The 21755-nt window shown below is 45.0% G+C and overlaps 1 long non-coding RNA gene across 2 annotated transcripts in view; it reads right to left on the reverse strand.

The window, feature by feature from the left end:
* Positions 1-21755, reverse strand: part of LOC122168258 — a 98496-nt gene that overhangs the window by 70294 nt on the left and 6447 nt on the right. For both annotated transcript variants that reach the window (XR_006171220.1, XR_006171219.1), the window contains exon 2: positions 9150-9262. This is a non-coding gene — a long non-coding RNA (uncharacterized LOC122168258). The remainder of the gene's footprint in view (positions 1-9149; positions 9263-21755) is intronic.

Raw genomic sequence — 21755 nt, forward strand, 5'->3', positions numbered from 1 at the left:
AAGGAAAAAAAAAACCATCCATGGCTCAGCACAGCTTATTGTCTTATACAGTCTGATTTCAGCCCTCGGGCAGCACTGGAGGCTGCTGTGCAGCCAAGCACAGACTCACGACCCCCAAGGTACAGCAGCGCCAACCTGCCCTAGCAAAACTCAGGCTGGAGGTGAAAGCTGCACTGCAGAATTAAAAGCACAGGACAGGGCTGCTGCCTTTCTGCTCCAAGCACACTGACAGGCAGTAGCATCGATACATCCAGGAGAGATTTCTGCCTATAAACACAAATGGAAGATTATAGAAACCATGCTGGGGATATTATTCCAGTTGGTGTTTTGCGAGCCAAAAATCTACGAAGAGCAAAGTATGCATACCAGAATTAATTGCAGCCACAAATCCAAGCATTTGAATTTCTAAGTAGCTTTTTTTGTGTTCACAGATCAAGCAGGGAAAAATAAAATCTTTGAAGACTTCCATAGAAAATTTTACTATAGAGTTCAAAAAAAAAAAAAATACAGAGCAAATTTTGGGCAAGAATTAAACTTTGTGCATACATGCTGACTCAAAGAACAGCAGGGATCTTTCAGTTTTCATTATTTCACCCAGCTAGCCATCTTGCAGAGGTTGTGGGGGAAACACTGAAGTAGGCCCACAAACCCAGAGGGATGAAGAACTACAGAAGAGTTTCAAGGACTCTTCATGCAGAGCGCAAGAAAATCTCCTTTTTTCCCCACAAGAAGAACATCTTTCAGCTTCACAATTAAAAGAGTAAGATCTCACAGTAAGATGAATGGACATTTGCCTTGGTGATGTCCCCTCCATAAACACGTCTTCCTGATGCAGATGTTCCAATACAAAGAGATGAGCCCTGGGCCACCACATTCCAGGGGAGATGGTAACAAAGCTAACAAAGAACCCGATTCCACATTTCAAAGTGCATCCACTTGGGCAAAGTTTTGCCCCCCAGCAAGTAAATTCAACATTCTGGGGTTTGTTCCAGCACCTTGGGAGGAGTGATTCAATTCCCCATAACTTCACACTAATAGATCTTTTGCTTCAATAAATGTTAATCTATTTAAAAGGTCAATTTACTTTAAAAAAATTCTTCATGAAAGGTTTTGGAGAGCCTTTGACACTGGATTACATCATGTTTCCTCTGACATCTGAGTCATAAAATGCTCAGAGCAGGATTTCCAAGCCTTCCCTTTATTTTCTCTTCCCATGAATTCCACTCCCACTGCGATCAATAGGATTATTGCCACAGGCTTCAACAGAAGGGCTGGCAAATGCTGAACATATTTGAAGACCCTAACCTCAAAGTCAATATTTCCCAGCCAAGAAAATAGCACTTTGGTTATCAATGAATATGTCAAACAAGAGACCCATTATGAGAAGAACAGGCGATGGTAAACGATCCCAAAAGAAAAAAAACATTGTACCGTTCCCCACAGCCTGCGGCAATTTGCGACGATGGGTTTGGGATGGTTTATGGTAACCACAAACATAATAAAGAATTAATGCAATATTTGTGAATATCTGCAGAAGAACAGGGATGAACAGGACAGCAGAAGGCTATCTGTCTCAACCCTGTACCCAATGCAGCATCAACCCTCCTTGCCAGACATGCCCCAAGTAACTGGCAAATGCCTTCTGGTATCCCACACCTCATCCAGTCCAACCTCTGCAGAGCTTTCTTCCATCAGAAGCTCACAGCTCTGCTAACAGGTATGGCTGCCCATAGGATGACCATTGGCTGCCCATAGGATGACCAACCCCAGGATGACAACTGAGAATCATCCTAACCCCCTTCACAGTATCTTCTGCACTCACTACGTCTGTTCTACCTCCTCCTCTCCATCTTCTCATCTCTACATTAGGAAGATTTCTTTTCTAAGTCACGTTCTCTCAGGTCTAAGAGCCCACCTGCAGACTCTACTTTAGGACCAGATCTTTCCTGAAGTCTTGACCATCAACCCTTGCTTGGATGCTTCTGTATTCCATGTCAGGTGATTTCAGTGAACTCCCTCCACCAGCATTGCTCTCATTTCCAGGGTTCGGATCAATATTTGAGCTAAAGTCTCTGCACGACCCCTCTCAGAAGTATCTCAGCTTCTTCACCTTCAGTTCTGGCTGTGCCAAGGACATCCACTCTTAGAACTGACTCAGAGAAGATGGCTCTGTTAGCAGGGATGTTTCCGATGCGACTCAAACGTCTCATGATTGCATAAAGCTTTGGTCAGCAAAAACCCAGCCAGGGCTGGGACTGCGCAGTGGCAGCACGATCAGCATTCCTGCAGCTTAAACACAGGGCTGTGCGCTGTTACTTAAATGGAAGTTTCTTTCAGAGGAGTATTAAGGTTTAGGACTTAGAGCTGAGGAGCTCTAATCCTTACCACTAGAGGCCAATGGTGCATGTAAGAGCATTAAACTCAATATACATTAAATCCTAAACATTTCCAAGCTGCAAGCAGAAATAGATCACAATCAAAGCCTCCAATTCAAATATGCTTACTTAAATCAGCTCAAAATCCAGGGTCTGATTCCAGCACAGTTTCTCTGCTCGGATCACGAGCTCCAGATCTGGACTGAAGATGTAACAACCTCAGAACTTATCTTTAGTCTATCAGAAGATCAAAGAGAACTGGAAACAAAAGCATTCCAAGGCACTGAAGTGATACATTCGTAATGAGTTTTCTCCTATTATTCCATACAATTGGGATTCTTCAGAAGGAGGGAGGGAGATTCTGGCAGCCATTTAAGAAGTGAGGATGGAAACAAATTTTAATACTAATTTCCTTTCCTCCTTTTTCCGTCTGCTCAACAGAACCACTGAACAGGTCCATGAAATTACACGAGATGCAAATCCTTTATCCACACTTTCCAGTTGTTGACATGCAAGACCTTTAATATGTAAATAAATTGGGGCGGGCATTTTTTTTCCTGCCAAAGCAATATTGCTCAACAGAAACAGCAACAATATAGCCTGTGAGATGGCCCAAATAATTCCTGCAACCAGGGCATCCTTTTGAAGCACTTCTTGAAGTCTAACTTGAATGGGAAGCAAGGCAGCAGCTGTAGGCATGCAGAGGCACAGTTGAGAACAAAACTTGAAGTCATCTGCCGTTTTGAAAGTGACGTCCTTTGATCATGAATTAACATCAAGGCAAACGATGAAGGATGAAGCAAAGAATGAATGAGTGAAAGAGCAGAGAAGGAGAGAGAGAGAAAGAGAAGGAAGGGAGAGAGGAAAAGAGGAGATTCTCCAGAGGCTTACGAGAATCACGCCAGCACAGTCTGTACACACAAGCCATCTCCTTCTCAAAGTCTGTGTTTTGCCAAAAAAATAAAAAGCCCCTGATCCCTAGAAATGTTCCTGTCTGCTGGCTCCCAGAGATAAGGAAGCGATATTTCACAGCCTGACACTAATCATATTTGGGCATATTAAGTAAGGACGGTCCAGGGGCTTTCTTTGCAGCATACATATCCCAAGTTCAAAGCGAGAGCTCGTTACTGTGCCTAAAAAATCCTCTTAACTCAGAAACATGAGACAAAGAGGGAAGAGAGAAAAGAAAAGGAGGGAGGTGCTGATGGGGGAGAGAAGCGTCAGTATCTTCCCACCGTTCTCCCTACCCAACCTGCCAGTGACATGTGTTGCAGTGCCTTATGACGGGGGGGGGGAATGCTCCCTTCTTTACACGCCCCTGAAAACAGAGCAGGGGACTTGTTAAAACAATATTCCACGGCTGTGATTTACACTTCCCAGATTCCACCTAAAGGTACGACAGCCACTGCAGAGCCAGATCCTGGGGTGAAATCAGCAGGATTATCCCCACCGGAGATCCAACTCCATTTGACTCTCTGAGAGGAAATTGCTCACCTGGCTCCGCTGCTCCCCCATAGCAGAGATCACTGTCTGTTCCTCCGGCCTCTGCTCTGTTGCAACCCGCTGCCCAAGGCAAAACAACAAAACACACCATCTTCACTAAAGCTGGAAACAGGTGGTCTCTTTTACAGAGACCTGCAGACCAAAGCACGGCTAACGACTGGGACAGAGCCAGAAGACTCCTGCCAATGGCTGCAGCCCCCCATAGCACAGCCCAGCTCACACCTGGCCAAACCCTCGGCTTCTGCCCCTTGGGACAGAACAAGATGATGTTTCAGCAAGTAGTTACTACAACTGCTGTCTTTGAAGCATTCTCACATCTGGATGGAGGGCATCAGTCTGCTTCGACATGCCACACCTCAGCAGGTCTTATTCAAAGCATCCCTTGGAAGCTGGTTCTGCTCACTGGGGCGCATTTGCAATGCAGCCTCAGCACCCCTCCTAACTGATAAGAAACCTGGATGTTAACAGTGATGCAGAAAGATTTAACCTATTCCCCAGCCAAGCCCAGGCTAATCCAGCAACACAACAGCCTCACAGCACATCCCATGCTACTCATTCCTGTATATTTGTGTGTGTACGATGTACCTTTTAGAATGCTTTACTAATTAATTTTACTTCCCCCCCCTCACTACCCTAGTTGGCCCTCTCAATCAGAAGCCCAACACTTCCAACAGCAGCTCCCTCTCTACTTCTACAGACCTCAAGAACTGAATGCTTTCAGATTAAGGAAGATTTCAATTTCTTGTTTTCAGTTCCCAGAGTAAAAGCCTTACGCCTCACCACACTGTAACACAATTCTCATATAAGCCCTGTACCTCCGTATCACACGTGCCTCCAGCAGAACACTGTCCAGTCCAAAAACTACAGGAACAACAGGGAGCATTAGTAAACCTGCTGGAGGATTTTAAGAAATCTGAGGGTGTAGTTAAGCAAACACCACCCATTTCACCAGGCCACATAAGTGGCTCCTTGGTCTTACCCCCCATGGCAAAGACAGCATTCATTACTTAAAATTACTTTAAAAACCTATAGCTCCAAATCCAGTTATTTAACAAGGGAAGGCTGGATACAGCCACTGCAGCCCACTGAAGGTACATCAGCAGTTTGGCTATGGGCTGCATTGCTCTCTTCTCTTCCCCATTCACACAACAGCCACTGGCAGCAACAAAGCTGCTGTGCCCTACAGCGAGCATCTTCAGAGCTCCTTTACAACTCTGCTCAGCAACACAAAAATCATTTTTACTGAAACCCCGCCTCACAGCTACATGGAATGCAAGGAATGAGATTAAAAGGGATTATATGTTTCTCACAAGCAAGGAGGCTCGATAGCTCTGACAGGCATCGCCTTAACATGTTCCCCACTTTGTCTGAATAGTTGCTACCCCAACTCTTTGAGCGCACAGGTTTCTAGGGATGAGCCATATGCCATGCAGCTAGGATTTCATTTCTGCATATTGTTCACACAATTTGGAATGGTCTTTTGGATATTTGCAGGTTGCTGATGTTTTTCTGTATCTTCAGGTAAGACTACACGATTAGGAGTAAAAACACTGGAGGGAGAAGGAAAGCCTTAGATCTGAGTGGGATATGGATGCTGAATCTAAATTTCCCCTGGTTTAAGCAGGGAAAAAATCAGAATGAGATTTCCTATTACTGCAACACAATTCCAGACAAAGCCCTTTCACAGAGCCTAGATGCCCTCAAAACTGGGACACAGACTTTTGATTTAGTCTCTCTTGTTGCTTCTGATGGAGTGCTGATCTGCACTGCAACAGGATCCGCATGATTAATAAATACAACCAGTTGTACCAAATAAAATGCATGCACTTTACGAGATGTTAGAAGAATGGGTCTTTTTCAGGGGGCTGTGGCCCCTACATGAGCAGACTTGAGCAACCCACAGCCATTGTTTGACACCTGAAGTATCCACATGACTCAGACTTGACATGCAAAGACGTGGGAACATACACCAAATCAGAAGCCTTGAGCAGACCTGAACCCAGCGCAGTTACTCCATTGACTTCCATCTTATTCTGGAACAGATGCTGCTGCTCCCAGCCAGGGGACACAGCATTATCCCACCTTACTGCTGAAGGCCTTTCCCACCTTTACATGTCCCATAGACGTACAGCCACAATGGGATCTGAGAGCAGCAGTGTCACACTGACAAGCAGTATTAGCAGGACAGCAGCAGATCACTTGCAGCCTTGGCCTCTCACCACACACTGCAGCATCCCTGTGCACCCAACGATTAGCCCACATCCCACCTTCTCACACCATCTCCATCACAGCAAGGCATCAAATGCAGCCAAAAGTTTCCTCTTCATCCCTTCAACAGAGGAAAGCTGGAAAGGCACAACCCTCACGACGACACAATCAAAAATAATTTAATTCATGCTTAATCTACAGCTAATGATTGCAGGCTCCCTCCAACTCTCAGTCCCCTTCCAGTTTTTCACTGGTAAATTGCTACAGTTTGCAGCTGAAGCTCTTCACAGCAGATTAGTTAACATTATGTTTTTATTAAAGCCGAAGTTAATATCCTTACTCACTGAAGGAGGCCATTGGGGTTGTTGGAATTACTTTTTCCCCCTTTAGTTTTTTCTTCACTGACAGCCTTATCCGCTGAGTTAGAAACACAGACCCCCAGCTGAAAGCTTGAGGGACCCCCAAACAGTTAACTCTTAAACTATTATTTACTTTGGAATATAAAAATCACTGTGCTGGATCACAGAAGATTCTGTCTACTCGGTATCCTGTCTTTGATGGTGGCCAGCTGCTATGGAGTAGCGCTGCTCATAAGCTTTCCGTCAAAATTTCACTGATAGATTTTATGGGGTTTTTTCAGTCCATAACATTCTTCACCAAAAAGGAAGCTGGCTTCCTACAGAAAGCAGTGATTTCAGAGCAAAGAGAGCTCTGGATGATTTCATATTTGGGAGACAAAGCTTTCCACTTCCCGACCACAGACAGCTGGTGTCAGTGAGATGTCAGAACCAGGGATCAGCTGAAATTATGCTCCTATTCATCAGAATGTTTCATTAAAATAACCCCAGTTTATAAAATATTCCAGAAATATCTTCAGCTTCTTCTTATCTGGAGAAATCTTCAAGAATGGACGAAAGTTATGGTACAATTTTCTTCATGAAAGCTCCTTCTAAACCCTGTAATAAATCCACGGTTACAATATACCAAAGAATCAGGCTTTGGGTACTGTTGGTCTTCTTCCAAACTGACTCAAAGTCACTCAAAGACATAATCCTACGACCAGCACTGCTGAGCACTTAAGAGCCATGGCCTCCTCAGCAGCTTCCTGCCTTTCCTTCCCTCTCTTCACATGCAACTACTGTCACATCAGATTTAGACTCAAACTGGGTCAAATACCTGGTATTGTTTATGCTGATGCGAAAGTATCAGGTTGGCTATCAGGAATAATTACTTCTTAGAAAGAGTGGCACTGGCACAGGCTGCCAGGGGAGGTGGTGGGGTCAGTGTCCCTGGAGGTCATTAGGAAAAGGGCAGATGTGGCACTGAGAGACGTGGCTCAGTGGTATGGTGGTGATGGGTTGACTGTTGGACTTGACCATCTCAGTGGACTTTCCAACCTTAACGACCCCAGGATCCTAAATCACAAGCAGCTCCTGTAACATTAACCATATCACTGACACACTAACCCCAAACCAACGCCAGCCCATGCAGTCCATCCACCCCTGTTCCTTCAGCTGTGCAAGTCTCTTCCCCACTGTAAAAGCACAGCACAGACAAATGAAGCGCCTCCAACAACCAGCTACACAGATTTAACTCCTGGCCCATCGCTGCTAATGAGGAACAGGGGTCAGGACCATCCCTCCTGCCCTGAGATTCTGCCCAGGGAGACATGAATGCACAATGTGAATCCATCCAGGAGAGGCAGCAACTGGCAACACAGCCAGGAAAAAAAAATAAAAAAGAAAAAGAATCCCTGCAAGCAAAGAGAGCGGAGCCATCATCATCATCTGGGGAGATTTAGGAGACAGCTCTAAATCCCACAGGGCTCATATATTCAAGTTCATCTCTTCAATCACGAGAGCCAGAAATTGCCTTCTTTTAAAAAAATTAATGCTGAACTGTCAAATAAACACGTGAGGAGTCTTGGAGAGAAAGCCTGGTGTCTCTGGATCTCTGTGCAAGGATTAGGAACTGCCACAGTGCCCCAGCACAGCTCCTGGACTGCAACCCATAGATACGCAGGGCTGAGCTGCAGTGCGCAGTGCCCAGGGCTCACTGCTGGCAAATCTCTCACTGGGATGGATTCTGACAGAGGAAGTAGCTTTCTGAACCAAAGCGTTCAACCCCTGAAGTTCCTATTCGCAGATTTTATTCTTCTTCCCTCGGTTTAATCAAAACAACCAAATGGGTTGCAGCAGCTACAAGTTCTCCAGTGGTTTTCTTCCCAACTGATCCAAAACTCAAACTCTGCGAGATGTGAATGTCAGAGAACATTCGTACAGTGGTGAGAAGTGCAGAACTGACCCAGAAAAGAGTTGTGGGACAGGCTCAGCCTCCCTCCCACCTCCAAATGCTGCTCCCAGGGGCTGGCACACAGGGACTGCTCAGAGCAGCAAGCAATGCCACAGGATGGGGCTTTCTGCTCCTGGGTCCACAGCCAATGCAAACTGCAGTGCCAACCAGAGCCCAGGACCTGACTCCCTCCAGACAATCTGACACCCTTGTGCACCATGTTTTTTAATTAACCTTGGAACAGCAAAGGGGGCTTTTTCCCCCCCCCTCTTTTTGCTGAACACGGCCATATTTTACAGGGATAGTGACAAGCTAATTAACTTAATTCTTATGACACCTCTCAGTGAGATGAGGCTAGGGTTGGCTAGCTCGGCAATGCAGTGTTGGGCTAATTAAAAAATAATTACTACTTCACCAAGGACAAGAACAAGAAGTTAATTAAAAGAATGAGGTGAAGCCTTAATGAAACTCATCAGATTGCATTCATTCAGACATCCCACAGCCAAATTTCCCCCATTAGAATATAAATCCATGTTGTTTCCATCTCCACAAGTGTTTGCAAATGGACTGGCCCCCGTCCCCCTCCTCCCTTTCGCCTTTCCAAGACAGCAATGATTACAAATTCTTTCAGGAGCAAAAGAGTAAATTTAGGCTGAGATTTACCACCCCCTCGGGGGCTGAAGGATAAGATACAGATCTCCAATACTATCTGGGATTATTTGCAGTTCCTCAAAAGCCGTGCTCTGCATAGAAGCTGTGCCACTTTTTTACCAGTGTCTCTGGGTAAGCTGGGAGCACCATCGAAGGGCTGGCCAGGAACAGCATGAATCCTTCTAGACAGCATCCTGAAGGACTGGGACAATGATACAGAATAGGAGATCTCCCTGGGGAAAAAAAAAAAAAAAAAAAAAAAAAAAATAAGTTATTTACCTTAAAAAAAAAAAAAAAGAAAAAAAGAGAAAAAAAAAGAAAACTGACTTGTGGTCCAGATTCAGACCTTTTGCTACATCTCAGGACAAGCTGCTACAGCAACCAAGCAAGCAATCACACATTAGCTAGGGATGAAATCCTGCATACGAACAGTTTGGTGTTTCTGGTTGATTTACACCCTTCACAAGTTCAGGTCAAATGCATCTAATGCTTTCATCAAGGGAAAAACCTGAAGTTCAATTTTGAGCAGCTCAATTCTAGATGAGGAACAGGCGCCCCACAGTTGAGCTACGCTAAAATTTCAGGAGAACTTTTTTCTTTTTAATGTGTTTTTAAACTCTGTGGTTTAAACACTGGTTTAAGGGTTTCCGCAGGAATATTTACTGTTTCTTTAGTTTTGCTTTTTTTTAAAAAAAAAAAAAAAAAGAAAGAAAAAAAAGGACAGAAAACCACAAGAGATTGTACCAAAACAAAGCAGGTTTTCCCCATGTTCTGGCGCCATGACCAACATGTTAAATCTGATTTTTTTTCCATGTCAAACCATATCCCCATCCACTCACTTACAAAGGCACTGTCCTGTTTGTGTGGCTTGCCCTAGACATGCACAAGCTCACCTCCCTTATGGCACACAAGAAAAGCAAAGTGCTCTGCTCCAGGAAGGACTGCACTCCTCTGGATGCTTCCAAGAATTCTAACACTCTTTTGATACTGCAAAGCCCAGAACTGCAAGCAGTGTCCAAGGAGAGGCCACACCAAAGCTAAAGACAGCCAGCTGATGGAAAGAGATCATTCTCCTACTAACACACCCCAAAACGCTTTTTGCCCTCTTGAGTCTGTCAGCTACAAAATACGCCTGCTACAGCTCCCAGCTGGGCACAGGAAAGTGAGCAGAGCCCCAACACCATACCTTATCTGACCATACCGTGTCAGACACAGCTGTGCTCGGGACTCCCAGCAGATGCTGCTCTCATTGAGCTCGGGAGACTGCAGAGGTAAACGCATCTGGCTTGCAGGGTGGTCCTGCAGCCCTTGAGGAACACGCTGTATAGATGGACACTGTGGTCAGTGGCTCCTGAGCCAGCTGACTTCAAAAGGATCTGCCCTGGAAGCGTTCCCAATGGCAAGCCTGCTTCCCATCTGTCCAGCGCTCTCCTGAAGGGTAAAATTTCCTATTCAGCCCACTTGCCTCTCCTACACATTCTGACTCTTACCACGTCTACGTTCCTCAGCATGTTCCTTCTCTCCTGTCTAACACTATTTGTTCCCTGGAAAAAAAAAAAAAAAAAAAAACAAAAAACCACAGCTATAAAGAAGCAGTTTTGCAGCTACAAGTCTGGGTGTGCATCTGTGTGCTCTGACAGGTGTATGTGGACAGACAGTCAGACAAGCACGTATCCATCCAGCTACATTATAAAGGTGTTCCAGACCCACCTCCTGCTTCCAGCATACAGCCTGCCCCAAAAGGAGGTCAGCTGAGCCCTCCCTCTTCTTTGGGCCACCCTCAGAGAAGGCTTTTTGGCATTTTCTCCAACGATCTCTAACACACGACATTCATTTTGAGCACTTGCCCATCATTTCTGTTTCTTCAAACGGGCTTTCACTTCAATACCTCCAGAAACCAAGATGATGAAACAAGTTTCCCAAGGTCATTTAGCCAGCATCCTCCCAGCTGCGTGGCTGCTGAAGCCTAGTTTAAGATGCTATCAAAGAGTTCAGACCTACGGGGGTCACAGACTTTCTGTAAGGTTTCTCCACAGACCTTTCCTCACTTCAGGCAGTTTCAATCCAGCAGAGATTTACCAGCTTCAGCAGGTTGACCAGAGGCACATTTGGACAAGCATGATCAAAACGACTCGCAGCCCCCAGCACACCAGGATCGCAGGAAGCTGAGCACCACAGCCCAGCAGGTAGAGAATTAGAACCTGCAAAACCTATTGCCTATTATGGGACTCGCACTCTGGCCTCACAATCCTTTGCAAAGTATCCCTCAGTGTCCCAGAATAGTGTATGTGAAATAGATTCTTCACCATTTGCTTAGTTTTGAAGAACTCCAAGGAAAGGCTGCCTCGGTACCACTACCAGAACAAGCAAACGATGCTGAAGTTGAAGCTTTGCATTTCTGACGTCTTTGGTGTGAAGTTAAGAACTGCTTAAAGCTACAAGTAACAGAACTCGATGGCGGTGGGCCCATGTGACACAAGGGCTTCAGCCACACCATAGGAAACTCAAGCAGACACCTCACTATGGTTCACAACACCAATGTTTTCTTACACTTCTGATGAGATGATGATGCAAGGAGAAGGCAGCCAAAATACCTTGGAAAAAGCCTGATGGTGATTAAGCAAGAGGAAAAAGTTGTACAGCTTTCACTGTGCTTCACTACTGAGTGGGAAAATTCCCAGTTAAGCCAGAAACAATACCTGCAGCCATCAGGGGAAAGAAAAATAGCCAGGAATGCAAACAGAGGAAATCTATTCTTGCTGCAATCAAGCATCCCCCACTTTTCTCCTCAAACATGAATCTTTGCTCAGTTGCAGCTCATCACAGCATGAAAACTAAAAGCTCATGGCAGACCTGCCTCATTTCATCCTGTTTGGATTAAGCTTCAAGCAAGGAAAGACATCTCAGAGAAGGTAAAGAAAGGATTGGTTTGAAACCAAACCCTTCATCCTAAAAGAGAGCTTCAAAGCAATTCAACATCAAAACACTGGAGCCTAAGCATCAGCTGCTATATAAAGATTTCTATCCGATTTTGCTCCATGACAATGCTAGGAAGGAAAGCGGCTGTTTGGTTTGGATGAGGATTTCTGTGGTCAGCTGGGCCTTGCCATGGCAGGACAGGCTGTTTTTCTCCTGGAGCAAAGCACATCTGAGAGCTGCTGATCTGGCAGACAGGTGAAGGCAAAGCAGCAGAGCTGAGCCTCTGCTTTTCAGGGAGCAGGAGTGTCTTTAGCACCAGGAGCCATCCCTGCAGGTCCCCTGCCCAGCTGCACTGCTCTGTTTTACTCTTTCCCATCACCAGCATTTATTTCTGGAAGAGTTACAAGAAGGCCTGCACTAACACCGTTTTTCAATCCCTATGAACCAGTGGCTGCTTCATGCTCTGAAGAATGAGGATTTTGAGCCATTTGTTACTGCTGTCGGTGACAACGTGTGTTACAGACCCAGTCGGTGAGCATTTCTTAGCCAGCCCATTAGCTGAGCAGTCAGCTGGGAAAAGGCAGGGTGTAACTGGGCACAACTTTGAGGGGTTAATACCCAAGGCAATGTCAAGGTAAAACACACTGGTATAAAGCGAGGAGGAGGGTCAGCTGAAATTATACCATAAATAAAAAATAATAAACCTCAAATAAGCTGTTCCCAAAGAGGCTAAGCTTCTGCATCCAATTTGTCTTGCATTCAGACAAGTGATGTTACAAAGCTCTGTCCATATATTACACAGTTACAGGAACGTGGCTTTCATTACATGATTAAAGCGCTCCTTGTTACAACACATGCAACCAGCAGATGTCAGCCAGCACAGCCCGCAGCCCCAAGCTGTAGGTGCCACGTTGCTTGGCTAAAAGAGGCCATGCAAGGTTAGCAGGAAGTGCCACCAGCACCTTGCTGAATGGGTTTTGCTTACAGAAGGTGCAGGGCTGCAACACCCTGCCAGCAACGCTGCCCTTCTGAAGCGCTCTCTGTTGGCAGGAGGGAAGCAAACACAAACCAGGTGGTCGAGCGGATATCCTAGCAAGGAGGGGAACACAACTGCATGTGGTGTGAATGAAAAGGAGCCCGTGCCACACAGGCTTGTGTCTGTCTTCTGCATTCGGAGAGAAGCAGGGAGGAGCTGTCGTGAAAGCCGTGGAGATGTGTGGTTGCGTCCACAGTCACCCAGGGGAAGAAAAGATGAAGACTGCAGCATCAGAAATATAATCAACCTTAGGAGCCCTATACCTGACTTTTCTTCCAAGGATGGAAGGACCAGGAGAAGTCAAAACCAAACACTGACTTTTTCTTCCAAGGATGGAAGGACCAGGAGAAGTCAAAACCAAAATCCAAATTGCCCTCCAAAGTGCTTTTTTCATGTCAGTACACCATAATTTATGCCATTTCACATCTTTCCACAGAAGTTCTCAACTTTCATTATTATTTTCTTTTAAAAGATGTGACAAATATTAATTAATGACAAATATTACCTGGTCTAGAGGGAGGTGTCCCTGCATATAGCAAGGGGGCTGGAACTAGATGATCTTTAAGGTCCCTTCCAACCCAATGATTCTAGGATTAAGAGGATCATACCAACTGATGTATTGGTTACAGCAGGTGAGCTGCCACTTCAGTACTGGTTAGGTGGTTCAGATGCACCTTTTCTTAAGTTTTAAACACACGCTGAAGATGAAAATGCATTTGCCAAGTTTTTCATTTTTGTAAAAAGCTGTTTCCCTACACCTTGAAAGCTCCCCCTCCCCAAATTCAGAGCATTTGCTTGCTGTAAGGAACCTGCTTTAGTAGGGAGGTTGGACTCGATGACCTCCAGGCACCCCTTCCAACCCCTGATTCTGTGAATTGGGCACTGCAGATGAATGCAAGGCTGAGGACCAAGCAGAGGCAGAGGTCAGTGCCACAGAAACTGCCTGTGCTTCCCAAGATTCCAGAACAATGCCAACAAGTTCTCGCTGTGGACAGAAGCCAAATGGCTCCCACTGCATGAAGCAGTGAAGGACATGGTTGGATATAAACATATGCTGGATGGGGCCCTAACAGATGCCATGACCTAGAGACATAGCCATGCACCAACAGCTGCATCTCTGAATATCACATTCAATTACACACACAGTCCCAGTCCCTCTCCTCAGCATGCTCCAGCACTCACTCCCCCACCTCTGCTCCTCCTCACTGACATTCCCTTCACATCTCCCTGGCCCATGCTACTCCTTCCTCAGTCCTTTACATAGTCTCTCTGTGGGGTTTTCTCCCCATAACTCCACATCCCCAAAGGCATCCCTGCAGGCTCCCATTAAACACCAAGGCTTCTGTAAAACAAAGACAAGCTTTTCACAATCAGAGGAGCCAATTTACAAGTCATCACATCTTTCAGTTGTCATTTATGCCCCTTCCCAGCTGCTCCAGCAAACACCCCTTGTTGGTTTTGTTTTATTTTCATGGTACTCATTTAGCAGCCGCATTCAGTATCTCTCCACAAAATTACACTCATTTAATTTCCCATGTGAATCTGTTGACTGTTTGCAGGGGTTCAAAACAGCAGCACTCCTACGTATTTCACAAGCACTTCAAAACACATCTGTTGGGCACTGATGGGAAAGTTGCGTCTGAACCACAGGCCGTTAGCTCTTCCACAGAGCACAGCTAACACAAAGAATTAACTTTTTGTTGAGATCTGCCTTAAGGAAAGGGACAGGAGAAAAATGGAATTCACCTTCACCACAATACCTCGCATGTGAACTGCCAGCCAAAGTTAATCTAGACTCAAACAAAGCCCAGTGCATTTCTAATAGAGCTCCCTATGGGCTCCCTCCATTTGGACTACATGACAGCCCCAACTCCTAGCCACAGCTCAGGTTTCCAGCTCCCTCTGAAATACTTTCATGATTCCAGACTTGATTTCAGCTTAAATTGTATGGACGTTGCAATCAACTGCATGAGCCACATTTTCAAATCCTATTTCACCAGCACCTGAAATTGGCTCTTGGTCAAAACACAACTCAAGCCCAGGTCCTGCTTTTACACTGCCTTTCCCAGCAGACAGCCAACACTCCCATCTTCAAAAGTCATTTCATTCTCCAATGCTAAGCTTAACCTTAGGCTGCACTTAAAAAAATAAAGCATAAAACTCATTCTAATTGAACAAGTTGCCTTTTGCAAAACGTTTCAGGCTCCTTGCCCTGAACATGATCTTAGACAAACCTGGCAACGCCATCATAAAAATTCCTCTGCTAAGACATATCTGCAGGATATACACTGAAAGAAAAGGTATTTTATCCATTTGTCTAGTTGTTCTCCCCAGGCCAACGAGCAAACAGCATTCTGTGAGGTTAGATTAGGTGGTACTTTTATGCTATAACCGAAAAGAATAAACTCCATGCTTGATTTCCACATGACTGCTCTTAAAATACATATTCTTTTAAATAGGGATAGATATCCTACAGACATGTATTGTATAGACAGAAATAGGTTAACACAGCACAACATATGTTAAATGAGAACTATTTCCCACGGCAGCAAATGTGATCGCATAACAGATCTGCAATAGGGCAGAGAAGAGCTGAGGATGAGTACAGTAAGCACACAGTAATTCACTTGGCATTCAATCCATCTACAGCATTTGACATGCTGCCTGCTGGAGCTCTTAATACAAGAACTGAATGACCAGCAAACTCCTCCTGTTCTGATTGCCTGGCCAGACACCTGAAAGGGGCCCAATATTCAGAGGGCAACAGCTCAGAGCTTTGCAATAAACAGCCTCCTCTCAAAAGTGTTGAATGAGGCATCAAAGCTGAGGCACACAACATCACTAATTGCTTGTGAAAATCTAAGCTTCAGTGCCTGCAAATGCTTAAGCACATGTATAATAGAGTCCTCCAGTTGACTCTGTGGTTGGCCTTGCTCACATACGCTGGGAAGTTCCTGCAAATGAACATGCTCAGGATGGGGGAGTGCTATTAATAACAATAATACAGAGATCTGACACAGCCTGGGGCATAGATAATTGCACAGGAAGGTGAGTTTAGGAAAAAAACTACCTCCTCCTTTCACAAAGAACAAATCTCACCCTGACAAATGCATCTCGGTGGAAAAAAAAAAATGGGCAGGTAAACAAGTCCTGATTGAATTACATGCGACAGAAAACCTTGCGTTCATTGTGGGAAGCTCTAGGAACCACTGCCCAGAGGTAAAAGTAAATAAATAAACAAAATCAGACAACTGAACACGAATACCATGAAATCCAAGAGAGCAGCACAAAGTCATACGATGTGCTCCTATACAGCCTGCCTTGCTGCAGTATTTCAGCCAAAGCAAAAAGGGAACAGACAAAAATTGAGAAATTTTTCCTGCCTAATAGTACAAATGAATTCAGTTCTGGTTGGACCATCACACAAGGGGAGTTCAGAACAAGAATGTTTCCTTTCGCCTTTCAAGATCCAACAGTTATTAAAAAAAATGGTTAAAGGCAGTACACAGAACAGTGCATGGCTATGGTAAAGCCCACCATCCTATCTGAATGTTCCCACCATGTCAAGCGTGGGCCTCTTAGAGGAACTGAAGCACGGCACACCAGGAAGAACAGCCCTGAGATCAAATTCACCAGCAGTCTGCCCATCCTCAAAAGCACAGCCGGGATAGGAGGATACCACGTAAAGCATAGGGGAAAGAACCCTGAGAACATCCTGCTGCTGGCAGGCAGATGGAATGAAGGAAGAGGGTATTTCCCACCTGGCAGAATCTTCCTAACAAATAATTGCCTCATTTGTAACTACTTTCATCACCTCCTTGCAAGGAATGGGAGGCAAGTTCCCAACTGCCTCACGCATCCGAGCTGCCAGATTCGCCCCAAGTTACAGAAGGAATCTGTTGCATAAGAACCAGAGCACAAACCTTGGCAGTTCTGGGCAACACACTGATCACCTCCCTCTGTGCCTTGAAGCCATCACAGAAAGATAAAATCATTTGGAGGTGAATGTCCCACCACAGCCGGGCCATTATAAATGAACTGGCCATATCACGACAGCCCCCTCTCAGCTCATTTTGCCTCAGCTCAGGCACACAGTCTTGATGCCACCTTAAAGGCTCTCCAACAGAGCAGTAACAGGTCACAATAAATCTTATTGGAGTGAATTACCTCACAGTGATTCCTGCCTCTCTCTCCACAAACAGCATCTACAGGACCTGATGGTACTTTCTACATGACTGAGATCAGGCGCACTGCAATCATTCCTAAACGAAAGAAGCTAACAAAATTAAGTGTTCTCTGCTGACACGCACTGCAAACACCCCCCCCACTAATGAGCCTTCTTGGTCTTCTCCCTAAAGCATCAGGTTCTGGCCACTGCTAGCAACAAAGTGCTGGGCTCTGTGGAAATCAGGTTTGACCAAGCATGGGAATTCCTATGTACCAATAAGCTAGCCTTTGATTCATGGCACATTTCAGATTAAAGTTCCAAGGATCTACAAGGGGTGAGGGAATTCTCTATTTCAGTCCTGAGGGCTGTGCTGATTTATTATTTCTGGCACTACATAGCACATTGTTTAGTTGAGATTGGCTGTTAAAATCCATACTTGTGAAATATAATATTCCTCTGGAAATGTTCTATTCTGTTTTAGGGTGTTGGGTTTTGGTTTTGTTTGTTTGTTTGTTTGCTTTTTATAAAGTATTTTTATTCGGGGGAAGGGGCAGGAATGGTGGAATTAGCCTTGTAATGATGTTCTAAACCATTTCAGCTGGTAAACTCAGATAGGCTGATGTTTTATTTCCATTTGGCCACTCACTCCTTTTGCTGAGATGAGATCCTTGTGAGAATTCTGGCAAAATAATTATAGAGCGATGGCTGCACCTCTTCCGCAAAGAATTAAAGGCAATAATGCCAAAGGACTGAAGCACGTCTGGTCCTTGGTGTCTTCTCACTTTAGCAGTGCTCAGCAGCTAAAAAAGGGTAGCTAAACAAGACAATTTGAACTCCAGAATGAGAATAAGCTAGAAAGATTCACAGTCACAGCCCCTCCATCTCTGGATGGCTGGAAAGACTGCTGCACAGAGAGCTTGGGAGCTCACATAGGCACACAGTCACCGAAAATTATCTCCAGGGGTTAGCAGACAGCAGAATGGCAGATAACTCAAGTTTTTAAGCTGCATGTGGTGCCACTGGTTGATCACCTGCAAATCACACTCATTGCTAAATAATTAATAACTGCTTGAATTAATTTAGAGTACAGAGTGGAAATCTGGCCTGACTGATGTACTCAGAGCAGCCAGCAGATGGAATCTAGCATGCCACAGGTGAGCTGCAAGCCACCATTTTCTAACAGTGACCACTGCCTGGGAGATCGGGTCAGGACTCTGCAGTACAACTAAAAGGCCACTGTTAGGCACTGGCCTCCCATGCCTTCAGGTTGGGTTTACCCAGAGAGACCAGGGTCTCCATCCACCTCCTGCAACAGAGCAAACCAGGCTTCAGCCAGCACAAGTGTGAGCCTCTTCTGACACCTAGTGCCCACAGAGCTGAGCTGGGCAACACCAGCCTCAAATCACATCCACCTGGGACACCTCCAACCCCACATCCCCTGCACAGCACCCTGGCAGCCACTGGCACCCAGTGACATAGGCAAACAAGTCACCTTCCTTCACTGCATTTTAGAGCTGTGTCAGTTTTCCAGGTTCACATAATGTGTGCTTCAGGCTACTCAAAATGGGCTCTGTATATAACACAGACAAAAGTCACAGCTCCATAGAAGCGAGATTTGCTTTTGATTTGCACAGGACACAGAACCTTTTCCTCGTCACTCCTACAGGATTCTCTGGGTGTAAACACTTAATGGAAACGTTCCTGGAATCACATTTCCATGTGAACGTGTGATCCCAAAAACATTTGCACAAGACAATGGCCTGTAGCTTTGCTGCATCCAAATCCAGATGTTTCTGGTGAGAAAGAAATAGATGACCTGAGAATTAAACCCAGGCCCCTTGGCTCCCCTCCAGATGCTCTACCAGCTGCTCACACCAAGTCCCCTCTGGTCAATTACTTTACTTGATGCTTCTAATCAACAATATTATATATGTGATGCTATAAACTTTTGTATTTAATATTAGCTCATAACTCAGCATCCAAAACCAGATGTTTTTGGTGAGAAAGAAATTGATGACTTATCGGAGGACTGAACCCAGGCCTCCTGGCTCATTTCCAGACAGTCTACCAGCTGAGCTGCAAAGCTAACCAGTCACCTCCTGCTCCCCCTGCACCGCTTCTTTTCATGAAAGGAAAAGGATTTCACATCTCCCAGCGCAGCCTGCAGGAATATGTGAAAGATGTTTCTATAAACACTTCTGAAACAGTACAGCGCAACGCTGCTTTGAGGCAGGAGGACACGTTTTTCCCAGAGAAGGGCTTCGCAGAAGAGTTCCTTTCTTCCCTGAGAGTCAGTCCTCACTGAGGACTCGTGACAACTGCATGCAGAAGCAGCAGAATAGATGCCCGGTTTAAATCTGAGCTTCTTCAGCATCCCCACGCTCTGCTGAGGCTGCTTATGAGACACCCTTTGTGCTCCTGCCTTCAGGACAGCTCAGTGGCACAGATGATGTAGGAAAATGCATACACTTGAGGACTTAAAATGGATTTCTGCAGGGCCAAAAGGTGGAATGCAATCATTTCTGATTTATGGAAATCTTCTAAGCTCCGTCCCACCAAGCACTTAAGTAAGTGCTTTACTTCAAGCCCATAGTCGAAGCGTTTAATTCAGTGTAACCACTCGTGTGTTTAAAGTTAAGCACGTGCTTAAGAGCTCTGCCTTACAAGGTTATACCTGGGGAACGCAGAGCACAGCACAGCTCTGGTGCTTAATTACACACAGGATGCTCTGTCACAGCAATCGTGTACTTCCTTGCTAAAGGATAGAGCATCAACTTCCTGAGCTCGGATTCACAGGGCTTGCTCTTAAATTACAGCTAAATAAAACACAATGAACAAGTAACTTCCATGAAAATCCAAAACCCTGAGTCTTAAGAGCTTTGTTTAGGATTAGAGACATCGACCACCACAGCAAGCATGCACATCTACAGATATTTGCCCAGCACCGTCAGAGAAAAATGTGAAATTACTATTGCAATTGAAAGGAATGAGAAATACAGAACAGCATGCCACGATAATCTATTAGAGAATGCCTTCCAAAGAGGGAATTCCAACTTCCCTAATCAATAGACTGCATGCCTCTTCCAAGGAGAAAATATTTCAGAAATCGTGACCACAAACATGCAGGGAATTGGCAGTGGCATACGGAGCATGAATACTATTTCAACTCTTTCGCTTTAATTTGCCTGAATCTTAAGACTTCACCTTAAATTAAGTGTAACAAAGCTTGTGATTTTGAATGCTACATCCTACAGAAGTCTGCATTTACTAAAGCATCTCACTTCATCCAAAAAATGAAATTCGGCAAAAGCTTGAATAGATCATACAGCTGATGGAGAAATAAATATCATCTTCAGTGAAACAGATTTCTAAACTTGGCTCTGTTCTACTTTGAATACTCTGAATTATCTCGCCAACATTTTCACCATCAAAGCAGCTGAAATCAACACTTGAATACAGTATTCTGACAAAACTGCAGTTGCATAGGTAACTTTTCATTAACAAATTCAGCTAATTGATGCCTGAAACAGTCCAATTCTGTTGAGTCATCTTTCATCAAAAGCTTTGCAATTTCTACCCAAATTGCCCTGATAGCTGCAAGATACTGGGGAGGTTGTATCATTCAGAGGATGTTTAACAGGAAAAAAGCAAAGAGAATCTGCATGGTGGGAGGAACAAGGAAAAAGAGAGGGAGGAGAGGGAAGCATGTTCAAAACACATACAAGGCCAGGAGGGTGGAGATGGAGGCACAGTGCTAAGACCAGCAGGTCATGGAAAAATTCCTGAGACCTCATACCTGGAGCCAATACACTCGAGCAGCACCAGGGGCTGATCAAAGCACGAGCATCATCAAATACGTTTTATTTTCAATGGCTAGTGCTAATCACCTTGGGTTCAATCTTAGTGAGATGCCAAGACCTGCCAAAGCTGATGAGAAACGACGGTACACAGCATCTCTCTGGCTGCTCTGCATTCAACAGCACTGCGCACCCACAAAGGCAACATCCAAACAACTAAAAGCTTACAACAAAAGCACCGTAAAGGTATTTGCAAAGACCAGTACATCATTGCCCTAAGCAATGCTCTAGGACAAAAGCACTAACTGCAGCATTGTAGAAACAGAAGGAAAACGCACAGCAGCACAGTGAACAACCAGCAACTGGAGAAAGCCTGAAGCCACAGCCAGGACAAAGCACAAAGCACGCAGTGGAGATGTTTCAAGATGCAGCTCACTAATCCAGTCTTCTGCAGGAAAAATAACGTTTCAAAGCCCCGTTGTGGCTCCGTTCTCCTTGCACTTTTTTCACCAATGTCAGTAAGTCTTCTCACCAGCACAGATTTTAGGTCAGCAGCCTCCAGCTGAGCTTTACAGTGCCTCCCTATTCTCTTGCACCTTTCAAGCCTACACACAGCTCTTTCAAAACCTGGGTGCACCTGATTCTGACAGACTCAGCCTGTCTAGTTTTAAGCAATACCCCCCCAGAAAATACAACACAGCTTCTTCAGACCTTCCAGCAACCTGTTTTAACACTGATATTTAGATACAATTATAAATGCTCAAAAGGAGAAAAACATCAGGGGAATATCTCAGAGTCAGTCAGTT

Source organism: Centrocercus urophasianus, unplaced genomic scaffold (assembly GCF_019232065.1).
Source record: "Centrocercus urophasianus isolate 14NV4802_14NV808 unplaced genomic scaffold, USGS_Curo_1.0 seq_41, whole genome shotgun sequence".
Taxonomy (NCBI): domain Eukaryota; kingdom Metazoa; phylum Chordata; class Aves; order Galliformes; family Phasianidae; genus Centrocercus; species Centrocercus urophasianus.